Source organism: Malaya genurostris, chromosome 3, assembly GCF_030247185.1.
Source record: "Malaya genurostris strain Urasoe2022 chromosome 3, Malgen_1.1, whole genome shotgun sequence".
Lineage (NCBI taxonomy): Eukaryota > Metazoa > Arthropoda > Insecta > Diptera > Culicidae > Malaya > Malaya genurostris.
In genome coordinates, this window is record NC_080572.1 from 52,768,998 (window position 1) to 52,778,795 (window position 9,798).

The following is a 9,798-nucleotide window of genomic DNA, read 5'->3' on the forward strand; positions in this document are numbered from 1 at the left end:
TTGTTCCATGCTATACCGCGCATATTAACTCATCACTATGATTGAAAAATTGACATAGAGACACAAGATTCAAATTTAATTTTGGAGTTTATGATATTTTATGCTACGAAACGCTAAATCCGGGTACTATTGCAGGACATATTTGAAGACGATTACTAATATTCGCATGTTATGGCAATGAAATGAGTCTGATATGCGAGTACTTTTCATATTAGACAGACAAAAGTTGATTTGTTTTCAGAATTTTCCGAACGAACCTTAAACTATTATTGCAATCTGTGGCTGTATAGTCAGGATAGACATCATTTGTCAATCTGGTTCAAAATGACGAAAATACACATGGGACAGATATGCGAATTTGGACTGTATTTAACTTTGTAGATTATAGGATTATTAATTGGAAAATGCAATTGTGAGTTTTTTTACAGCTTGTGGTCTGAGTCCTTTTGCGTCGATTTTTCTTTAGAATGTGTGGGTTTCCGAAATTATGATTAGGTTTGGTTTGGAATTATTTTTGTTTTCGAAACTTAATTGTGAATAAATCGAATATGTTAAAGAAAATTTCACCTGATTCAGTCTAAAGAAGAGTCTGGGTAGACTAATAGCATCAATTTATCAATATTACTGTGAATTCTACTAAATATAATTAGAATGATCAATGATTAGAACGCAAAAACTGAATCAGAAATTATGTGCAGATTCAGTTTATACGTATTGATCTTTTTTAGACCGCGTGAAGTAAAAATTTGGTTATGTTCAGTGGAGTATCATGTAGTATGAAAAGAACCTATGTCATCATCATGTTTCTTTCATATGCATTATATTAACATCAAGTAATATTTGTTCTGCGCGATTAGTTCTTTCAATTAACTCAAGATATACCAACGATAGATTATATTTGATTTGAATTATAGGAGAAACACCTCGTAATTGCTATCGATTTAGGTGCAATTGACATTTCTAGTATTTATCGATGAGAAGAGTTAGCGTTGGGCTAAACGTAAAACGTATTATGAAAAGCAATGCAACACAACACCAATATATCGTCATGGAAAAAAATCATAGGAAACTGAAAGGACCGTTCGGTATAGTCAAGATCAAGGCCCAAGTTCATGACAATGCGCATCACATTATCACCGTCACCTATATAAGTAGTCCGGACAGCTGCCGGTGACGATTGTAATTTACTCAAAGATGTGTATAATATCTATAAAATTTTGAGTCCCATCACGAGGAGCTCAAGCGTGTGATGCTTATCGTAGGTAGATCCACGTTGAAGGCGAAGGGCGCATTTTATGGGATCAGCATTGGTACGGACTGGTCTAAATGAGATGATCTTGATGGGGCTAATCAAATCCGCCAGCGGAACTCGACGTTTGTTTTATTGGCTCGGGATATTTGAATTTAAATTTGTTTTGGTTTAAAGAAATTCATTGCCTAACCTATAACCGATAGAATTTATGGTTATTTGTCTGAGTAGTTTTGATATATTAAATATAAGTTACTAGAATAATCCATGGTGTAAAAATGTAAATGCTGTATGGAGTTAGCTAGCTTTTGAGCTGTTTTCGAAACTGAGGTAGTATATTAGCCTTTTGTAGCATTATTACTGCATAAGCTGTGCGATGGGATCAAAACAAAATGATAAAACGCTTGTGGCATACAACAATTCAAGTGACGGAAAATTTCATTTGTAATGACTTAATGTAGAACTTAAAGCTTACCAGCCCAGCAGATGTGTACTTATTGGGCTCAGTCGATAACCGGATGTACTTTGTGATCAAATGATTCTCGGTTCAAGTCGCCGCTGTCGTTAGCAAGTTTTATGTTTTTTTCATATGATTGAATTTTATGGCAAGGAATTTTCAATCCAGACAATATTATTACATGTTCTTGCACAAAAGCTGCGACGCTCCATTTATATGCATCTTATAAGATGTAAAATGACAAGGTTTTTCCGAACTGAGTAGTCTTTCTCGTTTCCGGCTTTACCGATGTTACATGAAAAATATTTATAGTCGTGTTGCCCTCATGGTAGAGGGAGGGATTCGAAGGTGGCAAAAACCAAAATAAAATTATTCTTATACATCATTCATATTATTTAATTACTCAGTAGATCTAGAGTAACAGTTCGAAATTTGAACATTTTTGAATGACATTTGAACTCAAAAATTATAAGTTCGGGTGCTTTGAGATATATTTTATTCCTTCCATAGAAAATGTTTTGTGGGTTGGGTTTTAAGGCCATCGTCCAAGTACCATGCGCGCTGGTGGTTTTGAGAAATTTTCGATAGAAATTTTGAAAAATTTGACAAAACCAAAAACTTACAGACCTTTGAAATACTTTTATCTCTCTACGGGGTGAAAATGACTGAAAATTCGGAGGATTTTCCGAGTCTTATCAAAAATAGCTCTGAAAAATGAGTGTTTTTGTGATCTTTCACAATTATCTGGAAAAATAATGCGATGAAATAAATTTTTTTTTTAAATAAACCTTATGATGGATACACAGATTACATTCGGACACATTTTTGGAAAAGCTTTTCACGCTTTTCATAGAAAATCCACGAATTTCAAAAATTTCCACGAAATCGGTTATATGAAATTCAATGATTTTTAATGAAAAGCGTGAAAAGGTTTTACAAAAATGTGTCCGTATGTGATCCTTGTTGCCAGCATAAGGTTTTATTGAAAAAAAATTTCATTCCATCGAATTATTTTTTCAAATAATTGTGAAAGATTACAAAAAAGCTCATTTTTTCAGTGCTATTTTTGATAAGACTCGGAAAATCCTCCGAATTTTCCAGTCATTTTCACCCTGGAGATAGATAAAAGTATTTCAAAGGTCTGTATGTTTTTGGTTTTGTCAAATTTTGCAAAATTTCCATCGAAAATTTCCTAAAATCACCCGCGCGCATGGTACTTGGACGATGGCCTTCCGTTCTGCGGACCATGAACCAATCTAAACAAAATATTAAGATATTTTGGATTAAACACAGGGAAATGAATTTATACGTTATTTTAAATATGATATAATGCAGAAGTGCGATTTAAGGTCAACAAAACGGGTGTAAACTATGTCATTATCTTGAATCAATTCTAATTCCAACGATATAAAAACAATTGAAGAAATTAATAAAATTAACCTTTCGGTGAAATGACATTTAGCGAGATGACCTTTTTGGCGTAATGACATTCGGTGAAATGACCCTGGTCCGTTTGCAGACTTTGGAATATCCAATACATATATACATATATTGATCATGAAACTATGCTCTTCGTTTTAGTTTACCACACAGTGTTGGTCATTTTGTCATTAGACAAACTTTCTGCATCCTCTTCTCTAAACAAACTCTTTTAGTCTTCACCTCTGGGATGCAAGATATATCTGTTTCGATTCTCATTTAGTTTGATAAAATTAATTAAATTCAGCTCTCTTTACTAAGAGCCTTTGCTACACCCCTCCCTCTCCAAAAATGCCCTTAAGATACTCTTTCAAGTGAAGGAAGCATGTATGCCAAACTTGATAGGAATCTGTTGAGTTATGCAGGAAAATACAAATAGGCCAAAATACGGCACTTCTTATATACATTAGGAGGACGACACTTTTAGGTGTATTAAACATTTTTTCAAGCATAACAAAATGAAAAATATATTCTGCGATATGGAATCAATGATAAAAACAGGTACTTATCTTCATATTTGGGGTTTTTGTAAACTTTTCTATGCGGTGGCATCACTCTGCTTTGGCCTGTAGTTATCGTAAATTATTTATATACTATGCACGCAATATTTTGATAAAAGGTGTAGTGTCTTGAATTTATTTAAACTTTTAACAGCTCCTAATGGGAAAACTGACTGGCAAAAGACTGACAATATGAATAAGGAGTGCATCGAAAAGTAGTTAGCAACATTGATTATTGAATAAAAAAGCGAAACAAACATATTTTGACATCAGTTATCGATATATTGTAGAAAAATTACATTTTTATGCATTTCACTGATTATATTGAAGAAAATCCTAGTTTCTGTGAAACGCTCGCACTGTGGACTTGACATTCTTCATTAAATTCTGCAAAGTTACTTTTGTGACTTTCCTGGTGGTAGCTGTCCAGATTTTTTTTAACTCCTGCATGTTTAGGGACACTGTACCTTCTTTCCGAAAGTGCCGCTTGACAATTGCCCAATACCTTTCAATTGGCCGAAGATCCGGGCAGTTCGGTGGGTTGATGTCCTTTTCAACGAATTGTACGTTATTTTTTGACAACCACTGTAGAACGGCGTTGGCGTCGTGGGCTGAAGCCAAATCCGGCCAGAAGAGAGGAGGAGCCTTATGCTTTCTGTACAGTGGCAGCATTCTCTTCTTCAAACATTCTTCCTCGTACACTTTGGCGTTAATTGGCCCTTCGTGAAGAAAATCGACGACCGCAAACCACAGGTACAAATTGCTTGCCAGACCAACACCTTCTGCCCAAACTTTTCCATCGCCACCGTGGTGTCAGCGTCGTCATGGTCCTGGTACACCGATTTCGTATAATATTGCGGTCCGGGCAGCGCTCGAGAGTCTTCCTTGGCGTAGGTTTTGTCGTCGATCAGGATGCATCCGTCTTTATTCTGTAGGATTCGGTTATACAGTTTTCGCGCTCTTGTTTTGGCCTGTACTGCTGTACCGGGGACTTTTTCGGCACCTTCTGTTTCTTGTACGTATTCAGGGAGTTCCGAACTTTGATCCGTTGAATCATCCTGATGCTGGCGTTGAAATGCTTGGCCAAATCCCGCGTCGACGCCAATTGGTTTTTCCTGATGTACTCAACGACTTTCAAGTCTCGGCCGGGCTGGCTGGGACCCGTTTTCCTACCGGATCGGGGATAATTCTTCATGGAAAGGGTCTTATGTTACTGAACTTCTCGATAATATTTTTGACACTGGTGTGGTGCACTTTCACCCGTTTTGCAATTTCGTTGTACTTGACACCACTTTTTGAGCACCAAGTGTGCAGAATTTTCTTTCGTTTTTCCGGATCAAATCGACTCATCATTGAAACGATAAACCGTACCGAAACCAATCGATTGCGCAGCTGTTATTGACATGTAAACAAACATGACACCGCAAAACACGCCGCAAAAAATTAAGCCATTTCAGAGTAATAACTGTTTGAATGTTGCTAACTACTTATCGATACACTCATTAGCAGAACAGAAAATTTACGAAAAAAAAAATCCACAGACACGGCACTTCGCCAATTAAACCACAATGCTCTGGATAGGAAAAGTTACGGTTCTCGTCTTTGTAGTAATTTTTTTCGTAAAATTTCCTCTTCTGTCATTCTTTTCATCAGCCTTTTTCAAGTCTGTTATCTTGTTGGTTACTGTTCCAATCGGGGTACAACTTGATATATTTTACTCGGGGCCTCCTATGAAATATTGGATTCAATGGAACCACCTATTGTAAATAATCAAATAAGTTTCGCCAGCACACAAAAAATGTTTAAATATCGTCTAAGTAAAAATTACATTTTGAATGGAGAGGCCAATGCGAAGGCAGCTCGCCTTAAAAACTGGTCATTGCCCACGACTTTGTCGTTCCTTAGCTTACTGATCTCCTCACTTATTTCTGATAGATCAGGTGCTGGAAAACTGTACTCGGAAGAGCATTCACCCAGATTGATTCCTGTGTCGTTCTCTGTATCTCGTCGTTGTACTGCTTTTACCTGTTGAATACCTCACATTCGTTCGTGAGAAGAGTACCACTGGTATATCTGCACATTTCGGCCTGTTGGACACTTTAGGTTATACACGGAGAATCCTTCGATCATAAAATTGCGATATCCCAGTTTTTGATTTTTGCGATAGTTGATTTAACTAATTTCTTTTTGATTCAACCAATATGGTTTTTGATTTGCATATATCCAAGTAGTTGAAAAATATGTTGTTTTGAATGCAGTGAAATGCCGGAGACAGTTGAAAGCAAAACAATAATCGCAATGCAAAATCAACAATCTTTTTAGTTGAAATCTGTTCGCGTCGCTTCAAAATGTCAATAGAAACAACATCGATGGTTAAAGCGTTTGGTGAAATTGTGTTCATTCGATTTGAGAAATTTATGATAACAAGTGTTTATCTAACAGCGGTGTTGTGATAAAGTTAACCTTGTTTAAGATGAAAAAGATTTGGTGACAAATTAGAAAATGTTAATGAATGATCATCTCGTAATCTTTCAGGTATGCGCAAAAATTTTATGCTTCAAATTCGATCATTGGTTTACTTCCATAGCAGAATGTTTTACTTCCAGCTGTTTGATACCGATGATGATGTACATGAATTTAATTTATAAAAGTAACAGGAGCGAAGGGTTTCAAACACACAGAACGCGCTGCGATTGAATGGCGCGTTTGAATTGCCGTCACAAAACTCCAATTCCCAGCGGTTGATGCACCCAAGCTCATACAAATTGACTAAAATTATCAGTGCATAACTTTAGTTCAACCGTTTGAAGGCATTATCTTTCAATACTCATTTTAGGTTAATTTAATAATTTCGCTAATTTACTCGCCTCTCCGGGCACTTTTGCTGATTGAAAACGTTTTTCTACATCAATCATTTCCGATCGAATCAGAAGTATTTTTTTAGAATTTAGATCTTTACTGATCTCGAATTGACATAAACATGATCATACAAAAATCAAAATCACTTAGAGATCAGTTCTGATTTCGTTCAGAAACTTAGCGATGTTTCCTCCTGACCATGCTGGATTTTCTACGTGAGTATGCAGTTTTTTCTAGTCTTCCGCGTTCAATACCATTTTATATTGATTGTGTGCATGAATTCAAATGAAATTTTCATCGCTGAAAAAAAAACAAACGTTTCGCATCATAACTCTGTCAATAATTTATTCGAAAAATGATGTTTTCATAGGAATAAATGTGTCCGAGCAATCAAATATTGTTCTTCAAGTTACGCTCAATGAAAAAGTTTATAGAGTGCTACTTCCTAAAAGTAGCCATTTTCGAAATAAATGAGAAACAAAATCGAGAAAATTGATATTTCATAAGAATACCCCTTTTTGCCTTTCTCATATAGGAAAGTTTTGCAATGACTGTGAAAACCGACTTTTGAACCGAGGTCTGCAGGGCCGAATTTCATATACCATTCGACTCAGTTCGTCGAGTACGCAAAATGTCTGTGTGTGTATGTGCGTATGTGTGTATGTAACGTTTTTTGCACTAACTTTTCTCGGAGATGGTTGAACCGATTTCCACAAACTTAGATTCAAATGAAAGGTCTTGTGGTCCCATACAAAATTTCTGAATGTTATTTGGACCCGACTTCCGGTTTCGGAGTTATGGGGTAAAATGTGCAAAAAAAATGAAAATATGTGTTCTAACTTTTCGCATGGATGGCGCGACCGATTTTCACAAACTTAGATTTAAATGAAAGGTTCTGTGGCTTCATACGTAATTCCTGAATTTCATCCGGATCCGGAAATATAGGGTAAAGTGTGTTACAAATTTTATACCATCACTGAAAAGAGTGAAAAACCGTAAATACATAATATTAATCGACCTCAAATCTTCCTCGACCTTAAAATTGATAGTTTTCATCAGTAGACGGTCAAACAAACTGATTTCGGTTATTCTATCAAGAATCAAAGAAATGAGAAAGGCATCATTACACCACTAGGTGGATTAAATCAGGTTTTTAAAATTTAGTCAGGGTTCTTCATTGCCAAATTCATTGTTTTTGTAATTCTCATGAAATGTTGAATGAATTATTCTTTAACATCAAGACGATGCGAGCAGTTTTTTTCGAGATATTTTGAAAACAAAATCGAAAAAAATGACTGGTTTATAAAAACACACATTTTTCATAAATTTTGTGTGGTTTTCCTTAAGCGTACTCAACAAATATTTCTTCGGGAAACTTATAGAAACTTCATAGATCATTTCTCTAGCTGTCTTTGAGATTCATTAGTTGCCTTGTAACTCGATGTTTTTCTTGGTATGAAATAAAAAAAAATCTTACTATGGAATAACTAAGAATTTTGAAAAAATAATTTTTTTGATTTTTCCAAAAATCAGAAGCTATTTTATTTTTGTGGAAGTTCATTTGATTGCCTACAACTTTTTCTAAGAGTTAATTTTCGTTGAAGCAATAGAAATAACTGTTTTTGAAAGAATGTTTTTAAAGCACATACTTTTTGCCTTTCTCATATAGAAAGGTTATGCAATCACTTGAAAAACCGACCAGTGAAAATTACCATTCGACCCAGTTCATCGAGCTGAGCAATGTCTGTGTGTGTGTATGTATGTGTGTGTGTATGTGTCAAATAATCTCACTAGGTTTTCTCGGAGATGGCTGAACCGATTTTGACAAACTTAGATTCAAATGAAAGGTCTCGTGGTCCCATACGGAATTCCTGAATTTCATCCGGATCCGACTTCCGGTTCCGGAGTTATAGGGTAAAGTGTGTTCAATATTGTACAGCGTCACTTAAACCGACGAAACAAATAACGTAAGAAAATTTCTAAACTGGTCTCAAAACTACATAAATCGATAGTCATTATCAGTAGGCAACTAAACAAACCGATTCCGGCTATCCTGGTTCCCGGTATCCGGTTCCGGAAGTACCGGAAATAGTGGTCATATATACCAAAATGGATCTCACTCACTTTTCTCAGCGATGGTTTGACCGATTTTCACAAACTTAGATTCAAATGAAAGATCTCGTGGTCCCATATGGAATTCCTGAATTTCATCCGGATCTGACTTCCGGTTCCGGAGTTATTGGGTAAAGTGTGTTCAATATTGTACACCGTCACTTAAACCGGCGGATCGGCCTAACATCCAATGAAAATCTTGAGCGATTACGTAGAAATAATGCAATCATAAAAATATTCGAAGCGAGAAGGGATTAGCAAGTGTTCATAACCACGGTAGTCCGAGACATTATTGATTGGATGTGATGAGGAACGTTAATTCTTTACAAGCACATATACTTTTTGCATCTCAAAGGTGACTAAGAAGATTTTTTGAAAAAAGAGAGATGTTTAAAGTTTCCTTAATAAAAAGTATTTTAATTGACATAACTATTTCCAGAATCTTTTTGCAGTCTTGTCTTTACGAAACATCTCCGAGTAACGCCGGGTAACTCAGCTAGTTAAGTATAAATTAATCAAATTTGCTTATAGAATCGAAAAAAAATGCTGGTAGAATCAGCTAAAGTTTACCTTATGACTTATCTCATATTATTCCAATTAGGTACATGTTTTCCAAAGTTCTGGACTTCTGCGATGCAACAACAGAAAGTTCCGGTCCGTTCGTTGTGATAACCGGACCATTCCGGATTCCAAGCACGAGCGCCCACTAGCCACATAAGGCTGGCGCCGAAAATGTTTATTCGTTAGGATTTAAAATTCCCCAACTTACTCATAAATTTTCGCGCTTCGCTTTCCTCCACTCATTTGTTTACATTTTTTCGCAAACTATTTTGACGGGAGGTAACGAGGGCGGTTTGAAAATCGCCAAAAACTGGCAACCGTAGAAGAGGATCCAGTTTCGTGTGCGTTTCGAGGTGCGCACACTGATTGGACTTGATGACGTCGATGTTCTGGTTGTTCATCCGCAGCAGCATCCGCCAAGAAAATTGCGAAGGCTTCTCCATCCTGATAATGATCATTCGTGTGGAACTGGCGGTAGTGGGGCCGGTTCGAAAGAATGCGCAGCCGGTCGGGGCTTGGTGCGTCACCAGCGTCGGCGTGCCGCTGTCGTAGCCGGGTGCAAACAAAAACAAAATTCATCG